The 17,932-nt window shown below is 41.5% G+C and overlaps 1 protein-coding gene across 4 annotated transcripts in view; it reads left to right on the top strand.

Annotated features, from left to right (window-relative positions):
- The first annotated feature begins 3,322 nt into the window (after window positions 1-3,322).
- Window positions 3,323-17,932, top strand: part of LOC132828143 (nuclear transcription factor Y subunit alpha-like) — a 69,409-nt gene continuing 54,799 nt past the window's right edge. For all 4 annotated transcript variants that reach the window (XM_060845063.1, XM_060845064.1, XM_060845065.1 and 1 more), the window contains exon 1: window positions 3,323-3,447. The gene's annotated coding sequence lies outside the window, so the exon portion shown is untranslated. The remainder of the gene's footprint in view (window positions 3,448-17,932) is intronic.

Raw genomic sequence — 17,932 nt, forward strand, 5'->3', positions numbered from 1 at the left:
TCTTTCTCCCGCGTCCGGGAGTTGTGTTCCCAAATACCCAACATTTTCCCCAAAGAACTGTCGGGAGGGATATATCCTCTTTAACGTTATTTACAGATCGATCGTTACACATGCAACTCCTCGTGCCTCCCACTGTTGCTAATTTAATTAATCTTAACGAGGTCCGGTGTCACCTTCTTCCACACCCCCTTCAGGGTCCTGACTAGACACCTTACTCGTCCAATTAATCTGACCAATTATATGCTTTTTGAGACTTCAACTGTTCTCCATAAATCACTTTTATGTAAGGATAAAAGAGATTAGTTAGAAACTGATAGTAAGGCAGTCATAACCTGTAAAAAGAACAGGAGTTAACATTTTATTTCATCATCTGTAAAATCCTTAACCTTAAAAGAAATCATATTAAAATTTCCATAGTAGAAATCAGATTCAAAACAGTCCCAGATCTCAAGCTCCAGGGAACAAAGCACAAACATTCAATCACCAACAAACAAATATGCATTCAAACCAAATCATAAGGGGTTAAACTTTCTACTAGCTGTACAGCTCTTTTTCTCTCTCTCTCACACACACACACACACACACCTTGAGCTTCCTGCAACGACTCCTCTAGCTTTTGAATATTCTTCTGGACGTCTGGCCATAAGTTAGTTATGAAGTGCACCCTCAGTAGCCCTTCAGCTACTAGCCCTTCTGACATGGGCTGTTTTCCATTGACATATGCTTAATTTTATATATTGCCAATTCCCCGTACTTTCATACATCCCAACCACCAAGGCAATACTTAGAGGTCTCTTTTCTTACCTTGGTCTGTGCACAGAGTTACCTGGTCATTTTGGTGCGCCCCGTCCCGTGGCAATTCCTGCATCAAATACCGCTGCCCCCGGTTGCCCGGATATATCCTTTAAGATCTTTCCCTACCGGGTCTTGTGCACAAGAGTTGCCCGACCGAACCCGCCGTGTCTGCCTGCCTCATTTCCAGGGTCTCCCAGTCTGGATCGTACTCGCCCAAACCGCGAACGACAAGCAAGGGAGTCGGAGATCACCGAACTCGGTGAGGTGCACTTCCCCCATCGTCCCAAGAGTATCGAGCGGGCAGAGGTTTGGATCCTGGACGAGCCCCCAATTGTGAGAAACAGAACTCACTCACAAATCAATCAGCCTGAGACAAAGCCTTGGAAACAAGAACAATTTATTACAGTCTTGCAAGTACCAGACACTTCTGCAATCAAGCAGAAATGCGCGCGAAAACAGAGCCTGTTAGCATTCTTACTTAGTTTACAAGTTGCGGAATCACGCCTCCCTTTTCCCATCCTATCATAAGCTGGTTACCTCACATTAGTTATTTTCTTATCTGGCCATTCTGCTGTCCTTGTCTGCATTCTTTGTTCCTTGTTTGATACAGCTTGTTCTTTTATCCAGTTTCTCTTATCATTCACTAAGCTTTATTGTGAAATTCCCCTGCTGCTTCTTTTGTGGTCAACTACAACACTTTAAAGTTATTTCCTAGCTTAAAACTATTTTCTTTAAAAGAGCCTTTATATTCATTAAAAGTCTTAGCCTTAAGTATGCTACAAGCTACAAGAATTCCACGACCATTTGTATAATGTTCCCCTTCCCTTTCCCCCCACTACACCCCCTCACCCATCTACAAAAACAACATTTCTAATCTCCCACAATATCACTTAAGTATTAGCTCAGAGTCTCTGCATTTCTAACCCATGGTCATTATTATTATACCAACATCACCCAGAATCACTGGACTCAAAATGTGAACTTTGTTTTTATTTCTCCACAGATGTTGCCAGACCTGCTGAGTTTTTTCCAGCAACTTTCTGGGTTTGTGTCACATTTACAGTATCTGCAGTTATTTATTTGACTTCACTCCTCTTAAGAACCTAACGAAATCCATTTGTACTTGGATACTTGTCAATTTATTAAGTACTGCTTCCCTTTAATGGTAAGTTTTGTAAGTTTCATCGTTAATTTAAATTCCTGATTCACATTTATTTTCAAGATTTGGAGCAGTTTAGGGAAGGCAATAGACCAGTGTATTATCACTAGACTATGAATCCAGAGATCCAGGTAATAGTCTGGGAACCTTGGTTCAAATCCCATCATCCAAGGAACAGGAAAATCGACGTTTCGGGCATAAGGATTCCTGAAGAAGGGCTTATGCCCGAAACATCGAATTTCCTGTTCCTTGGATGCTGCCTGACCTGCTGCGCTTTTCCAGCAACACATTTTCAGCTCTGATCTCCAGCATCATGACAAGCTGTGAAATTTGAATTCCATAAAAAGAATCCAGAATCACGAGACTAACGATGAGGGTGAAACCAATACCAACAGTTAGAAAAACTCATCTAGTCTACCAATGTCTTTTTAGGAAAGGAAACTGCCATCCTCACTTTGTCTAGCCTACATGTGTCTCCAGACCTCAGCAATGTAGATGACTCTTAACTGCCCCCTCAGCAATTGGGAATAGGCAATAAATTATCCTGATGAAGGGCTTATGCCCGAACCGTCGAATTTCCTGTTCCTTGGATGCTGCCCCATGTTGTGGGCGGCACGGTGGCACAGTGGTTAGCACTGCTGCCTCACAGCGCCTGAGACCCGGGTTCAATTCCCGCCTCAGGCGACTGTGTGGAGTTTGCACGTTCTCCCCGTGTCTGCGTGGGTTTCCTCCGGGTGCTCCGGTTTCCTCCCACAGTCCAAAGATGTGCGAGTCAGGTGAATTGGCCATGCTAAATTGCTCGTAGTGTTAGGTAAGGGGTAAATGTAGGGGTATGGGTGGGTTGCGCTTCGGCGGGTCGGTGTGGACTTGTTGGGCCGAAGGGCCTGTTTCCACACTGTAAGTAATCTAATCTAACCTGCTGTGCTTTAACCAGCAACACATTTTCAGAATAGGCAATAAATGCTGGCTCAGCCAGAGACACCAACAAATCTTCACAAACTACCATTCAACAGATGGGGCTTGTCACAAGACACTTTCAAGTGACTTACAGTCTTTCCCATTCCTTTGTTCAAAAGGCATCTGCGGTGGATTTTTCTCGGGTAATTAATTAAAAAAACATGGTAAGTTCAAAAGAAAAAAAAGCAGGCTGCCAGGCAGAAGCCAACACGAACGAAAAAAGAAATTCCATTACCAAGATGGCGGCAGCACCTCACCGGCGTCACATGCCCCTGCAGCGCCAGGGCCCACGTGATCCAAAGGCACCACGTGATTCATACCAGATTTCCTCGAGGAGGCGGACGTGAATGCCGCGCAGGTGCAGTGGTGCGGCTCCCCGCCCCCTCATCGGCGGCCGGACAGCGCATGCGTAGCAAGCGGTTTCGCGAAGGAGAAGGCCGCTCGCAGTTGGTCGCCATCTTGTGCTGCTGTGTTCCTATTCGCCGCCGGGGCATTGTGTTTAATACCGGAGCCAATCAGAGGGGCAAAAGCGCGGGGTAAGTCCGGCAAATTGCTGCCAACAGGCTGCGAGCTGGAGTTGGACAGGAAAATGGGAGTGAGAAGAGGCAGTGATACGGCGTGGGGGTAGCTTCTTATCACACAACTCTCTTTCTCCCCCCCCCCCCCCCCCCCCCCCCCCCACAATCCCGCTTTCCCCCGCCTTCGGGATTGGACAGGACGAAGAAGCGAATACATTCAAGAGGGGGAAAAAAAATCTCCAAGCGGGAAAAGGGGGTTTGGCGGGAAGCGAGCACGGATGCTTAATTTTTTTTCCATTTCTCTTTTTTTAAATTTCGTTCTCCTGCTGCTGCCGTCTCTCTCTGCTTAACCCCTGTCTCTCACTTTTCGGTCCGCTTTGCCGCTCACCCTTCTCGGTCCGCGTTCTCTCACTCCCCCCCTTGTAGAGGGGGTAAAATGGCGGCCGCGTGGGGTCGGGGTAAGGAAATATCTCTCTATCTCCGCCGCCCCGATCGCTTCTTGGGCGGTCTGCCTGCGGTTGGCAGTTTGTGGGTGCTCCAGGATAAGGGTCAATGTGGCTAACGACTTCTTTTTAAAAGAAATCCGAGTGGTGTGCGCACGATATTGTGAAATGGTGGGCGAGACTTTGGGGTCTCGGAATGCACGTTGTAAAGCTCTCACTCCGAAGGTTATCTCTGCGCTACTGACTGGATACATCCTGGGTATTGATCCAGTTGGAAGGAGGTTTTGTTCCACCTTTTACTTCCTTCACCGCTCCTTGCTCTAGGCCGCCTTTTCAATCCACTTGGCCGCCTGTATTCTGGTCTGGGACCTCTTATGCATGTGAGGAGGGCAAGCTATAAGGCCTCGCAAATGTGGACAGTTATCTTCGAAGATGTTACATTTTTTTTATTGAAATGTCAGGAAGTCTAGTCACCGAACATGGCGAAACTTCTTAATCTGTTGATAATTGGGAAACTTCCAGCAAAAATTGCATGTTGGTCTAATGTTTTTAAGACAGATCTAATCGTTCCTAGACAATGTATTAAACTTGTGAAATTAATAGGTTTATTCACTGAAGGAAGTTGTCAATTGTGTAGAACGTGTTTTCAGGTGTGAAAACTTTGTCTTAACGTGCTGTATTTAAATTGTGATACTGCTGGGTTTGTAACTGTGGTTGGATAGGTGTCTGGCTGCAATCATGATCGGTTGAAATGTTATCAATTTGGCATTTAATTTAAATTCCCAGTAGTTTGCTTTTATAACTGACTGACTAGTGTATGTGATGTTTCTTAAAGTTATTCTTCCAATCTTTGAAAGTTTTCACCACTAGTTCTGATTTCTGAAGATTAAAGGTGGGAATCAATATGGATTTTTAACTCTTAGTGACAGCTAATTGAGAGATTATAATGAGGGTGTTAAACTCTGAGTGAAATCAAATTTTTTCTCTTACCTATTATATTTGCTAAAACTGGAAAACTTGAAATTATGGATAATTACCACTTCAAATTTGGGCATGTTACAGAATGCACTTCAGATTGTACAGTGGTTATTGAGGTTTCAAATTAGGATTAACAATCTGTTCTGTCTGCCAGTGATTTTGAAGGATGTTATTGTTTTAAAGTGATTATAGATACAAAAAAACTCTATTCTTGTATTCAAACTCTGAAAAGTGGGTTCTGTGTGAATGTAGAAATTGAAGCTGTCATCCTGCTCCACTCATTTTCATTGGTGCTAAAAATGGATTGATCTTGACCCTTATGGATTCCCTACCTACTTGAGTTGGATTGATATAAGCACTTTGCTTCCAAACGATGTGACCATATGCTTTCCCAGTACAGCTTATCATGATATGCTTAAACATTTAATAAACTTATTTGGATTAATATCTAAATCTATATGCATTTGTTACTTTTTTTAAATTATCAAACAGATTTTCTGTGTGAATTATTTTTTTTTCAGGATCCATCTTTAGGAAAGCCACTATTAACTGCTAATCTTTGGTTTTCCTTGGGACAGTGTTGAGTCATCTTTATGAAACTGTACTGTTTTTAATTGAGATTTCCATAATTCTATAGGCAGCTGTTTCAGCAACAGTGAAGGGATGGTGATCATGTATTCAAGTGACAGTGGGGTATTTCTTGATCTTGGTTTTCTCTGCACCTGTTGTCCTGGTTTGGTATTATTTGCATGAAATGTACTAATGAAGAAGCCTCCATGACTTGCCATGTTGCATTTTATACATACTAAATGCTGCAGCCATGACATAATGTCTGGAATGGACTGCTTGCCCTGGAAAATGTTGAGCATGTGGTGCTAGAAAAGCACAGCAGGTCAGGCAGCATCTGAGGAGCAAGCGAATCAATGTTTCTGGCAAAAGCCCTTCATCGAGAATGAGCACTCTGACTCTAACATCCAGCATCTCCAGTCCTCCCTTTCACCTACTCTCCTGCTCTTCGGATGCTGCCTGACCTGCTGTGCTTTTCCAGTACCACACTCTCAACTTTGATCTGCAGTCTTCACTTTTGCCTGCTTGTCCTGGATAGTGTTGCCTCCAGCCAAACAAGCAAATGCTTAGTACTGGAGTAAGTGAACAGATCTAGCATCTGTGGAGAGAGCAGTTGTTTTTTAAATATTAAATGTAGTTTCTAAAGTTAATGTACAGGATATGTATGTGGATGGAAGGTTGAATGGCATGTGACAAATTGACAAGGCTGTTCAAAAATCCAGGATCTTCAGAATGAAATAGTACAACTAAACATGATCACTCTGTACAGGCAATTGCCAAACCTGCTGAGTTTATTTAAACTAATTACTTCTGTTATGTGATTTGTCTTCATTTCAAAAGTGATTTTCACAAAAATTCTGAGCAGCTCTGTAGTTGCCAAAAAAAGTAGAAGATGCCTTTGTACAGGAAACTTTATTCATTTTGAGCCATTGAGAGGATCCAACAACTAAATGGATCCTTGTTATACTTTGGGGGAGGGGGGGTGGATTTAAGAGGTGATCTTTCCCAACTGTGCCATGGCTGCAGTTGTTTAGGACTTTAGTGCTTCCCTTGGTACAGAAATGGACCGTTTGGTCCAACTCATCCACTTTGACCAGACATCCCAATCTGACCTAGTCCCTTTTTGTCACATTTGGCCTGTGCTCCCCCTCACTACTCCCTATTCATATACCCATCCAGGTGCCCTAAAGTGTTCTAATTCCATCACTTCCTCTGGCTGGTCATTCCATTCACACACCACCCTTTGTTGGGGGGGGAAAAAATTACCCCCTCAGTTGCTTTTTAAATCCTTTCCCTTTTCGTGTTAAACCTATGCCCTTTATTTTTGGAATGTGCCACCCTAGGAAAAGACTAGACTATTCAAACTATCCATGCCCCTCATGATCTTAAATCTCTAAGGTCTCCACTCCAGGGGAAAAATGTCCCAACCTATTCTGCATCTCCTTATAGCTGAAATACTCTAGTCTTTGAGAGTCTTTCCTGAAGCCTCAAGTTTAACAATCCACTTCCTATGAAAGGGTGAATAGAATTGTACGCAGTGTTCCAAAAGCGGCCTCACCAATGTTCTGCACAGCCAGAGCACTGCATTCCAACTCTTTTTTTTTTACTCTGCACTGACCAATGAAGGAAAGTGTGCCAAACACCACCTTCACCACCATCTACCTGCAACTGGGTGACATGGTGAGTCGGTGGTTAGCACTGCTGCCTCGTAATGCTAGCAATCTGGGTTTGATTCCAACCTTGGATTGGAGTTTGCGCATTCTCCTTATGTCTGTGGGTTTCCAGAGGGTGCTCCAGTTTCTTCCCACAGTCCAAAGATGTGCAAGTTAGATGGATTAGCTATCATCACCCTGTGTCTCCTACCTTCAAACCAATATTTTTATCCACTTGGCTGGCTTCCCCCTAGATTCTATACGATCTAACCTTACCAGCTAGTCTATTATGTGGAACAGGGACGAATGCTTTGAAGTTCATAACCAACAATACTTGTGCCTCTGCTTTCACAAATCTTCTTTGTTGTCTCATTAATAAACTTAATCAAGTTAGAGACACTGTTTCCCATGCGTAGCCATGCTTTTCTCCAATTACTTCTTGCCTTTCCAAATGCATGTAAATCCTATCCCTCCGAATCCCCTCCAACAACTTAACCACCACTGAGGCTCACCGGTCTGTAGTTCCTTGGCTTTTTCTTCCAGCCTTTCTTAAGTAGTCCAGGACTCTTTTAGACTGTGCTAGTCTGCAACACTTGTTGAATAATACATCTTTACGATGGAAAACCAATAAGTTTTGGACAGACCAAAGAGTTGAAAAATGTCAGTGGAAAAGCGCAGCAGCTCAGGCAGCATCCAAGGAACAGGAGAATCGACGTTTTGGGCATAAGCCCTTCAGGAATTCCTGAAACATCATTTCTCCTGCTCCTTGGATGCTGACCAGCTCTGATCTCCAGCATCTGCAGTCTTCACTTTTTTTCCACAGACCAAAGAATATCTTTCACTGAGTTCATGGTCCTCCAGGCCCAGTGAATGTTTGTTTCATTGTGCGTCGCAGGGAACAACCTATGGAGCACAGAATCCCGCATCACTGAGTTGCTTAAAATAAACAAGCAAAAACCACTGCGCATCTCTCCGGATCTTCTTTGCTAAGGCACATTCAGAAGGCGATATGTTGTGTACTGATACCTTTTTGTAGGTGAGTAAAAGGATTTAGGAGTTGGTGAGCCACCTAACATTGAATGTTCAGCCTCTGATCTGCTCTAGCTATAGCATTTTCTAAGTTCTAACATGACTGGGCTTAATTGACCGCAGAGTGTTTTCAGAGACCCTAAGGATGTAAAAGCAATCTTTTCTGTTTACAGTTCATCCTTTGCCTGTAATATTCTTAATTATTTTTGTAATTAAATACAAATTTTAACCTTACTTTAAAGCATTTAAAGATTAATTTTTTTGCAGTCAGTAACTTTTTTTTTCTTTGTTTTATAAGCAATTTAATTTAGAACTTTTCATTTGTGCAAACATCCATCTTGTCTGCAACATGTTCCTATTTTGATGTGAGTTCTCTGCCATCAACAAATAAACCCTCTGCCTGTAGTGTTTAGAAAGATCGATTCAACAAAGGAGCAGGCCCAATGGTCCTCCAAGTCTGCCCTAATACATTTTGCCTTTCTACATTAAAACTGCCTTCACTTAACAGGATCTGTCTGCCTCTTCCCTTCCTATTCATCCAGGTGCTTCTTGAATGCTCCTATTGTCTGCTCCTACCACCACCACTTCTGGCACACTGTACCTTTTGTGTGAAAAATGTGCCTTGCACATTTCCTTAAACTTACCCCTATATTAGACTAATGGGTCTCTAGTTTTTTTTAAGATGGTAGGATTATATTTGACACTTTCCAATATGCAGGGAACACTCCAAGGTTGACACAATTTTGAAAGATGACCTCAAACTCCTCAACCATTTCTGCACACTTCTTTCAATGCTGTAGGATGTATGTCCTCCAGTCTAATTGAGTTTACATAATTTAAGTCTCATTAATTTTTCTTGTCTCATTTCTTTTTGTTTAAATTAATCTTGCAGTTCCTTGTTTACACTAGTCCCTAGATTCTCTTATTTATGGAAGGTTTTTGGTGAAGATGTATGCGGCATTTTTTTTTATTTCTATTTTCTCTATTGGAAGTTTTCTTGTCAGCTTGTAATAAAACCACACTTCCTTTTGCTGATCTTCTCAGTTTTACATAACCACAGAAGGTTTTGGTCTGTTTTTACGTATTGTGCTTTACTCTAATTCTGTTTTCTATCTTTTAATTTCTTTTTCTTATTCCTCATTGGGAGCATTTTAGAATTCTGCAATTTTCCAGACTTCTTTTGGCAAATTTACAGGTCCCTTCCTTTGATTTAATGCAATACTTGATTTGTTATTCATAGTTGGATGCTGCCTTTGCTGTCTTTTTAGTCCACTTCTTAAAGGAATGTATTTTTGTCAAATATGGTGTACCAGTTCGCTTTCCATTTCCAGTTGGCAATCGTGCCTTTAATGTCATTTCCCAGTCCACCCTTGCCCCTTTTGCCACTTTGACCCTTAAAGCTTCATGCATTTTTTAAGATTTAAAACACTATTTGGAGTTGAAAGTAACACAATTTAAATCGATGATAGCACTTTACATACTTGCACTTTGGTCTTGGTTCCTTTTGCGACAAATTCTAATTAGCGTTTCGTTGAGCAGTACAAGGTCTAATGTTGCCATTTTCTAGTTGGAAGTTCAAGGTAGTGCTCAAGAAAGCCACTTTGCAAATGTTGCAGAAACATGTCCTTCACAGTTAAAAGCTAATAATTAATGCTGTGTCTTCAGGTTTTCTGCTCTTATGCAAAGTTTTGTGCATTCCACAATTACCTCATTGGTAATACTTCTGAATCAGAATGTTGTCTGAGTGCTTCACTGCTCTTTGCCCCTGAAGACAGCAATCTTGACAACATAAAGTGAATTGGAGTTAACTTTTTAAAATTTCTATAGTGAAATTTAGTCTTAAGACTTCGGGGGCAGGGGGAGGAATCAGCTTCCCTTCTCAAATGCTTCCAGGTGAAGTCGAAGGAGCAGCCCTCCAAAAGCTGGTGACTTCAAATAAACCTATTAGACCACAATTTGGTATTGTGACTTCTGACTTTGTTCACCCTAGTCCAACGCGGTCACCTTGACATCAGCACTATTCTATAAACTAGACTTTTAAACATCAGAACTGGACAGTGTATTCTGGTACAACCTCCACATGGCTTCCCAACTACTACTACAAAAGGAGTGAGCAGTGAAGGCAAGCATGTCAAATGCCTTTAACCACCCTGTCTGTGACACAAACCTCAAAGAATTATGTAACTGCACCCCTAGGTCCCTATGTTCCAGAATACTATCAAAGACCCTGTTATTAACTGTAAGCCCTACCCTTGCATTTTGATATAAGAACAATACCTCCCATTTATTCAGATTGAACTCCATCTGCCATTTATCAGCCCATTGACTCACTCTTTGTAGACAGTGAAGGCTTTCTAAGATTACAATGTCACCAAATTTGGTGTTGTCCACAAACTTACTAACAGTGCATTCTGTATTCTCATCTAAATCATTTACATGAATGAGAGAAGAGGATTCAGGGTGAGCTTGCTAATTGCATAATGTCTTACTGGCAGAAGACTGGGTGATGGTGGAGGTTTGATTTTTTTTTGGATTGGCGGCCTGAGACCAGTGATGTTCCACAGGGATCGGTTCTGGGTCCTCCAGTTCTGATTGTCTAGTTATGGGAAGGACGTGATCAAGCTGGAGCGGGTTCAGAAGAGATTTACCAGGATGTTGCCAGGTGTGGGAGGTTTGAGTTCTAAAGAAAAGCTGGATAGACTCTGATTCTTTTCACTGGAGCATAGGAGGTTGAGTGGCAAGAATAGAAGTTTATAAAATGAGTAGGTAAAATTGTTATTTTTTCCTTTTTAGGATGGATGTTTATTGTGCATTTTTTTGAGGGAGATTTTTAAAATTGCATGAGGCAAATTGTTTATACAGTGTGGTTTGTGTGGGGAATGAACATACTGAGAGAGTGGTGAATGCAGCTACATTTACAGCCACCTTAAAAGGCATTTGGATGGACACATGAATAGAAAGGTTTGGAGGGATATGTGCTAGGAGCATATTTCGGACTAGTTTACGTTTTGATTATGTTCGGCTTGGACTGAAGGATCTGTTTCTGTCCTCGTGATTCTAAGTATGTGTTCCAATTCAATCCAAGGTTTGGTTTTTTTTTGTTTAAACTGTAAGAAAGTTCCAGTACTTGTACCTAAATTGTATATTTTCTAATGTCAGTTTGGATTGGCATAAATGCTGATGAACGCTACCCAACAGAAGTAACGCTTTCCACTTCCAAGCTGGGCTTCTGTCTGTAGGCAGTATTTTGAACTTTTTTTTAGAATAAACTACTAGCAGCGACTGACCCCCCCCCCCCCCCCCCCCCCCCGCCCCCAAAATTCTCTTTCTGCTCTGCCCCTTCCAAGTTAGACATAGCAACAATGGCCCCTCAAGAGTGCTCAGCCAATAAATTTGGTCATGGCTGATTATCAAACTTGGTACCCAAATCTTCTCCCTCCTATTACCCTTTGGTCCCAAGAACAATATGTAATTCTTTCTTGAAAATGTTCACTGTTTTGACCTCTTCTATTTGGGAGAAGGTACTTTTGCCTTTAAAATTATTGAACAGGCCTTTTTTTAAAAAAAAGTCCCAAAGGCTGCTGGTCCCTAAGTGGAAAATTAGATGCTATTCTTCTAGATTTGTGCTGAGCTTTGCTGAAGTACTGCAGCAAATCGGAGACCGATGTTAGTCAGCAACACAAAGCTCAGGGTCACTGCAGACAGAACATAGGTGTTCCACAAAGTGGATGTCATGTCTCTGTTTCGCCTCCATAGTGTAGAAGAAACCACACCTGAGCAGTGAATATGTAGATTAGATTGGCTGAAGTGCAGGTAAATTGCTACTTCACCTTTCCAGATGATTTACCTGCAAAAATGAACCTGAGCTTCCTGTTGTTTGCTTTCTCTCCACAAATTATTTAGGAATCTGCATTTGAAAGACAGATTGTAAACTTGGGAAATGCCAAATCTAGCAAAAGCAAGCTGCAAACTTAGCAAACAGCTATATCATTAAAATGGATTATCAAAATTCTGTGCAACTTAAGTGATGTGAGTACATTTGTTAGGTAGAAAAATATTTCCAGGTTTTCAGAGTGGATTAATTCAGATTGAATGGCAAGCTAAAAAGTATAATGTTTTAAAGTGCAGTTTTGTGAGGAATACCCGGACATTTAGGCCAGACACCTGAAACCATTCAAAGTTTGTGAGAAGATTTGTAGCTCGGGTGCTTGTTGTTGTGGTTCTGTTCACCGATCTGGGAATTTTTGTTGCAAACGTTTCGTCCCCTTTCTAGGTGACATCTTCAGTGCTTGGGAGCCTCCTGTGAAGCGCTTCAGTGCTGATTTCTCCGGCATTTATACTGGTTTGAATCTGCCGCTTCCGGTTGTCAGTTGCTGTCCGCTGCAGTGGCCGGTATATAGGGTCTAGGTCGATGTGTCTGTTGATCGAATTTGTGGATGAGTGCCATGCCTCTAGGAATTCCCTGACTGTTCTCTGTTTGGCCTGCCCTATAATAGTGGTGTTGTCCCAATTGAATTCGTGTTGTTTGTCATCTGAGTGAATGGCTACTAGGGATAGCTGGTTGTGTCGTTTAGTGGTTAGTTGGTGTTCATGGATGCAGGTTGTTAGCTGTCTTCCTGTTTGCCCTATGTAGTGTTTTGTGCAGCCCTTGCATGGGATTTTGTACAGTACGTTGGTTTTGCTCCTGCTGGGTATCAGGTCCTTTGTCCTAGTGAGTTGTTGTCTGAGAGTGGCTGTTGGTTTGTGTGCTGTTATGAGTCCTAGTGGTCGCAGCAATCTGGCTGTCAGGTATACCAACACACACAAACAAAGTTGCATCAGGACGTTATTCAAAAGGGCCTCAACACACTGCAGCGCACCTGAACTACAAAAAGAGGAAGAAGAGCACCTATACAAGGTATTCACCAAGAACGGATACCTGTGCAATTTCATCAACAGATGCCTTGGGGAAAGACAACTAAATGAGGACATGCCACAACCCAAAGGACTGGCCACACTCCCATACATCAGGAGCATTTCTAAACTGACAGCCAGACTGCTGTGACCACTAGGACTCATAATAGCACACAAACCAACAGCCACTCAGACAACAACTCACCAGGACAAAGGACCTGATACCCAGCATGAGCAAAACCAACGTACTGTACAAAATCCCATGCAAGGACTGCACAAAACACTACATAGGACAAACAGTAAGACAGCTAACAACCTGTATCCATGAACACCAACTAACCACTAAACGGACAGCAACTGACAACCGGAAGCGGCAGATTCAAACCAATATAAATGCCGGAGGAATCCGCACTGAAGCGCTTCACAGGAGGCTCCCAAGCACTGAAGATGTCACCTAGAAAGGGGACGAAACGTTTGCAACAAAAATTCCCAGCTCGGCGGACAGAACCACAACAACCTGAAACCATTCAGAAAATGACAGAAGAGGTCAAGTTTAGGAAGTCCACAAATCTGGCAACAAGATTGTGGAGACTGGAGGACGTTTCTGAGGTAAGGACGGGTACGGACATGAGTATTTAAACATGCTGAGGGAACATTTTAAGTTGGACCCTGAACTAATGTAGGTCTGCAAAGTAGCTAGTTGGAACTTAGGTTATAGTGGCAGCTCCGCAAAATAGCACTGTGAATTAAACCTTGAGGGGTGACCTTCTTGGTAGTTAAGGTGAACAGCAAAGGCCTATTACTTAGGTTGGAGGAGTTAAAATATGCCCTCTAGTTTTGAAGGTGAGAGGAGAAAGTTTTAAACTGATGTAATGGGCAACTTTTTTGTGTGTTTGTATGTGGAATAAACTGCCAGAAGAAGTGGTGGATGCAAGTATTGTAGTAATGTTTCCAAGTATTTGGATATATACATGAATAGGAAAGGTTCGTAGGGATACAAGTCAAATGTAAAGAAATGGGATTAGTTTAGATTGGGAACATGGTCAGCGTGGACTAATTGGTCAAAAAGATCTGTTTCGTGCTATGTGACTGATAACTGGTAGAAGATGATCAGCACTCAGATCCTCAAGCATTTTGTCCATTTGTCAATAAACAGAATAATTAATTTTGCTAATTTTTATGACCGAAATTACTTAATTGCTTTACTTCGGTGTGGCCTTTGTTACTGAGCAAGTGCCCAAAATGCAAATCCAACATTAGCAGAGAATCCCTTCATATTCTGTTCGCACATTGTAGCAATGTTGCAAGCATGATAAAAATGTGTATAGATATGATTAATTTTATATAATTAATATAAGACTAAGACAAAATAATGACTGTGTGCGCTTGTGCTATTCAGTGGTAGCTGTAATGCCCTTCAGTCCAATCCGACCATGCTGCCCTGATATCCTAAACTAATCTAGTCCCATCTGCCAGCACTTGTCCCATATCCCTATAAACCCTCCCTATTCATATACCCATCCGGATGGCTTTTAACTGCTGTAATTGTATCGGCTTCCAACACTCCCTCTGGTAGCTCATTCCATACACTCACCGCCCTCTGCATGGAAAAGTCGTCCCTTGGGTCACTTTTTTCAAATTTTTTCCCCCCTCACTGTAAACCTATGCCATCTTTTTTTTTCTTTTCTTTCCCCCCCCCACCCCCACTCTGGGGGGAAAAAGACCGTGACCATTTATCCTATCCATGTCCCTCATGATTTTATCGACCTCTCTCAGGTCACCCCTCAGCCTCCGCTTCAGCGAAAACAGCCCCAGCCTATTCAGTCTCTGAGTAGCTCAAATCCTCCAACATGGTGGTAAAACCTCTCTCTCGCTCTCACCATTTTTAAAGTTGTTTTTTATACTGCTGTAAGAAATCAAGGAAATCGGCTCCAGCTTTGAAAAAGCATCAAACAAAGGAGTAGCTCTTGCCACCGTGATTCTCTCCTGTCCTACAGACGTTTATAAAATCATGACCTGTGTGGATAAAGTGAATAGCCATGGTCTTTTTCTGAAGGTAGAGGAGTCCAACACTAGAGAGCAAAGGTTAAGATGAGCCTTTGAGACATTAAAGGAGCAACCTCAGTGGTGTGTGTATGGAATGAGCTGCCAGAGAAATTGGTGGAGATGGGCACAATTGCAATATTTAAAAGGCACCTGGATGGGTACATAAGAAGGGTTTGCAGAGATATGGGCCAAATGCTGGCAAATGGGTCTAGATTAATTTAGGATGTCAGTGTGGAAGAGTTGGAGCAAAGCGTTTGTTTCTGTACTGCACAACTCTGACTGTGACTAATTCTACAACTGAAGTTGACATGTCACATTCAAAGTCCAACATTATGGCATTTAATGGCATTGCACTCCGAACTGCAATTCAGATGGTGAATCTTTTAAGTTTTTTTATCCAACAAAACTAATTGCTATTTGCCCAATGAGCCATCTGAGTAACTAGCCTGTAATTCTTTAAAAAGGGGGGAAAAAAATACAAATAGGAATTTGGGTCAGAAGACTCGCAATTAATGTTTTAATTGACATCTGTTGATCTGTCTAGGTGTAGTAAATAAGAATGTCACAAAGGATGTGTATTACACAACATTAATTGCAATTTTTCTTGTATCATTTGGATGCCAGTGCTCTACACACACCTCTAAACAATAGTACCATCCCAGATCTTTAGTGCACCAAAAAAGCAGTAATTAATATAAAATTAAAGCTAAATATTCTAAAAAATCATTTCAAGTTTCCAGGATCTACACGATTGTTGCTTTTGGTTATAATGGAATCCAGCTGTGCAGTGGAAAAAAAAGTTGCCCTATTTTAATATTTCAGAACAGAAGGTTCCTGAAATGCATTCATCTGTGACCAGTGCAAACATTTATCATAATTTATAGTCTTTTTTTTGTTCTTAATTTTCTCCCCATGGCTGCAATTGTTACCTCAGTAGCAATGCAGTTTGGATATATTTTGCATTTTCTGGCCCTGTTCCTCACTCCTGAGTCAATTTCGCATCCATTGAAGTGAAATTTATCGGAAACCTTGTGAAGACTACTTTGTTATCTTCCTGAGAAGAATTGTATTGGACTCTCAACCAATGCCACCACAGATGCCAGAGCTGCTGAGTTTCTCCAGAACTGATTATTTTTGTTGCTTCATTCCTACCTGCTTCTCCATTTTCCTGTCAACATATTTCTGAGTTAAAAAATCTGTAAACTAAAATTTGTGGAGGTCTAATTTAATTGCATTTTTTTTACTTGTATTGATTATCACCTACACCAAGCTCTTGAATTTGATACAGTTTTTTCACTACTGGTATAGATTTCCTTCAGATATTTTAACCACATTGATAAACAGGTGCCGTTTCCCATGAAGTCTCTCTTGAAACATTTTCCTGAGGTCTTGCGTGACATGTACAAAGTCTTTGACTTTGAAATGGATGTCATATTCCCATCTGGCTGATTTGAAAGTTTGTTAAACAGTAATGTGACAATTGAATAAGTACTGAACTTACCATGAAACCAAATAACAGTGCAAGCTGGCAATCAGTGGAATAATTATGATTTAATTTCAAATTTGTTTTTGAAAATTGTACTAACTACTAAGCTTCTTTGTTTACATGTCAGATCAGTGTTTTTGTTTTTGATCAGACTTGAATGTATGCTGCTTGAGGCTGGTAGGTTTAAATTTTATATTTTAAAAAAAAATTAATATGAAGTAAGAATTCTGAGCTGTTTCAAGCTTGAGTCTTTTTTAATTCATTTTTGAACACTGATTATATTTACCTAGCAAATCAAAGTGAAAAACAACACAACAACAAATCAAGTCTGAAAGGTGATGTATTGTCTTTCCCATTGCATATAAATGACATCTATCCTCTGATTTCAGACTTTGCATCTGCTCCCCTTAGCCATTCTCCTGAGTTTACCATCATCAATAAGTTAATGTTTATTGTCTTGATCTTGGCATCATGTGATCTCCAATCACCTATGTTCACATGTACCTACATCACATTGACTGCAAAGATTAAGAAGGCAGCTCACCGCCATCATAAGGTGTTCACGTGTTCCTTAGCACATGCCCTCCCTCCTAGTCCCCCTTTCCTCCAGCGCACCATGAAATTATAATTCCATTTCTGAACGCTTGTCCTTAGAAAAGTTTCAGGATTTTTGAACTGCCTTGAATTTGGCCTGATGTTTGCAGCCATATTTGTTCAGTTCATTCTTCCCCAGCTATTTCCAGTCACTATCTTGCACTTATAACTATCTGTTCCCTTCAAAACAGCTGTCATTGCTATTTTTTCAAGTGAGCTACTGTGTCCTTGAAGACCATTTATTCCCTTTTTTTATGATTCTGTAACTCTGATTAAAGTCTCTCCTCTTTTTTTTTTTCCCCCCTTCACTCAGGAGACGTGGGCATTAGCTGGGCTAGCGTTTACTGTATTGCCCATTCCTAGTTCACCTTAGAATCATTGAGATGTACAGCATGGAAGCAGATCATTTGGTCTATCTCATCCATGCCAACCAGATATCCTAACCTAATCTAGTCCTATTTGCCAGCACTTGGCCCATATCCCTCTAAACCCTTCCTATTCATATACACATCCAGATGCCTTTTAAATACTGCCATTGTACCAATGTCCTCCACTTCCTCTAGCATCTCATTCTATATACACACACCACCTTCTGTGTGGAAAAGTTAGATCCCATTTATCTTTCCCCTCTCAGCCTAAACCTATGCCCTCTAGTTCTGGACTCCCTATCCCAACGAAAAGACTGTCTATTTATCCTATCCATATCCCTCATGATTTTATAAACCTCTATAAGGTCACCCCTCAGCCTCTGACGCTCCAGGGAAAACTGTCCTAGCCTATTCAACCTCTCCCTATAGCTCAAAGCCTCCAACCCT

Source organism: Hemiscyllium ocellatum, chromosome 26 (genome assembly GCF_020745735.1).
Source record: "Hemiscyllium ocellatum isolate sHemOce1 chromosome 26, sHemOce1.pat.X.cur, whole genome shotgun sequence".
Taxonomy (NCBI): domain Eukaryota; kingdom Metazoa; phylum Chordata; class Chondrichthyes; order Orectolobiformes; family Hemiscylliidae; genus Hemiscyllium; species Hemiscyllium ocellatum.